We start from the raw sequence: 2560 nt of genomic DNA, 5'->3' as shown, positions 1-2560 counted from the left end.
CTTTTCATTGGTTTCTTCAATTGAAATAAAATTGAAATATTTTATACGCTTGATAAATACTCCCTCCGTTTTTTATTATAAGTCGTTTTAGGGAAACTTTTTTGTTCCAAATTATATGTCGTTTTCGGTTTTCTATGTAAAATTTATTAATAATTAATGTTGTATGACCAATAGTAATATATCTTCTATTTTTCTATTGGTTGAATTATGGTTAGATAAATAATAATGATGTTTTTGTTTAGAAAATATAAGAAATTAATGATTTTCTTAATCTACGTGCATAGCTGTAAAACGACTTATATTAAAAAACGGAGGGAGTATTTTTTAATCAAACACCAAAAATGGTTTTAAACTACTAAAACATATATCATTGTACAAAACCCGGCGCGTAGCGCCGGCAAACCCCTAATCTAATTATATAAAGAAGAGTTGATTCTTTCCTGGTGAAGCCACATGGGATTCCATGTCACAAATTCGAGTTCTGTGCTGTTGACACGTGTCCAGTTTTATCAAAACGCAGTGATTCATTAACTTGGAAATCAGATGGGCTTTGTCTAAAGATTGGGCTTAAGTTCGTTCTTTGTTTTCGGCCATGCTACCACCTTACTGCGCAAACCCTAATCTGTGGTGATGAACAGGTGTGTTCTTAGCGGAGACGGTGCCGGTCGAGTGTCCTACCCGTTTCTGTACGTCTTTTTTACGTCTTTAATCCCATTAATTCAGACGCCAACTACGAGATCTTCATTTCCGTAGTTTCCGTCGGCAGTATCGGTTATAATATGTTAGTATGTCTCTTCTGGGAATCGCGATCTCCAAAATACTCATCTAGATATCGATTGCTCATGGTGGACGTTAAGGTGAGTCAATATTCTTATCCAAGGTGTATTTGACATCGAGTATACTCAGTATTTAGGTGATTAATAACTGAAACATCTTCTATCTTCATCTCTCATCCAGTCGAGTTGCTTTCTCAACAATTGCTTCCTTCAGCATCTGGTTTAGGAAGGTCAAGCAGAAGACCATCAGATTCCCAATGTTAAAGAACGGTGAATCAAGCTTGCTAAATGTACGGTAATTATTCAAACAATTGCAGACATGATTCTAAGTTTTTATTTTATGGTAGACGTTATTTTAGTGATTGGAGTTTATAACTGATTTTTCTGAAGTTTATAACTTCGTTTGGAGTATCTTCGATGCTCACAGTAAAGGCTGCATGCAAAAGCTCAAGGAAATGGATCCTTTAATTTTGAAACTGTTAGAACCTGTTTTACCTTGCGGCCTCACCTGTTGGAAAGACAATTGTAACTGAAGGAGGAGATGCGACCTTAAGGTTCTGGAATGTCTTACCATCCCTGAAATCTCAGGTAAAAGTAAAAACAATCAACTTATACGCATTAACGCAGTGATATTTTCAGAGATAATAAGTTGATCTTCTCAGTATTAGGTGGGATCTGTGCTGAGCGTAGTCTGCTGGGTGTGACTAGATGTGCAACTATGCTTGAAGAAAGAGTTAGATCCTATGCAAACCACCAAAACCAGGATTCACTTCAACTGGTATTATTATACTTTTGTTAACTTATAGTAGATAATTAGCCGAATTCCTTTCGTAGTTTCCTCAAGCTTTTATTATATGGGAATCATACTTATTGTTTTTGTATCTTCATATAGCTGCTGTAATGAGTTCCATTATCATTTTTAGTCTGTTACTTTTCATGCTATTCAATTACTGAGAGTCATTGGCTAAGATCTTGACACTGAGATTCTTCAGGTTGATGGAACGTCTTGATACTTGAATTCCCTTTCTCATCTTTTCGTAAGAACCAAGGAGTTTGTTTATATCGTCACGTTAAAAACTTAGAGCTTTGCTTTCACAATCGAGGTTTACAATTATCTTTTTTTTTACTGAAGTTTTACAGTTATCTTCTTCTATTTTTTTCTGAACTATTGTCTAAAATTATCTTTAAGCAATAATATTCTTTTTTTTTTTCTTAAGTACACAACTAACCATCTCTATTGCCCTTCTTTAAGTGGTACACCAGTTTCGATAGGAAAGGCGCTGACCATTTACAAGTTTTGATTTACGTTTACCAGTTGCCACATGCATGAAAACCGTGACATGACTAGGAGATTCTCACAGAGTTAATCACTAACCTGTAAATATAAGTTTCCTGTCATACATTTAGGGTTATGTTCTGGAGGGAGATACAGCCTTCTTTGGTTTAGTATGGTTTAACATATAGTCCGCTTCAAATTTTTTTGGTGTCAATCACGGACCCGTTTCTTTTTGGATTTAAAGTTGCATGCATTTGTGTGTTTGTTATATATATGAAGTCTGGAGGTAAAAGGAGAGACAAACACCATCTGAACCAACATGAGTGACAAGAGCAGAGGAAAAAGAGAGTTCTTCGGTATAGATTTGAGTCATAATTTGTATCATCAGTCTATACCACCTAGATTTCGGTATAGACGACTCCGTCATATTTAAGAGTTTTACATTTCTCGGTTTAATAAAAAACAGCATGTTAACACTTACACATACGTCAAATTATTGGTTACCAAA

General features: G+C 35.2%; 1 long non-coding RNA gene across 3 annotated transcripts; it reads left to right on the top strand.

Moving 5' to 3' along the window:
* Window positions 1–439: 439 nt before the first annotated feature.
* On the top strand, window positions 440–2560 carry LOC111212487. Of its 3 annotated transcripts, XR_002662988.2 has the most exons (4): window positions 440–857; window positions 958–1066; window positions 1204–1364; window positions 1439–2560. It is a non-coding gene; the product is annotated as an uncharacterized LOC111212487 (long non-coding RNA). The 3 variants fall into 3 exon arrangements; XR_002662986.2 differs by having other exon boundaries at window positions 768–857; window positions 958–1364; XR_002662987.2 differs by having other exon boundaries at window positions 778–857; window positions 958–1364; window positions 1445–2560.

This window comes from Brassica napus, unplaced genomic scaffold, assembly GCF_020379485.1.
Source record: "Brassica napus cultivar Da-Ae unplaced genomic scaffold, Da-Ae ScsIHWf_1171;HRSCAF=1672, whole genome shotgun sequence".
NCBI classification, from domain to species: Eukaryota; Viridiplantae; Streptophyta; class Magnoliopsida; order Brassicales; family Brassicaceae; genus Brassica; species Brassica napus.
This window is presented reverse-complemented; position numbering and strand designations above follow the sequence as displayed.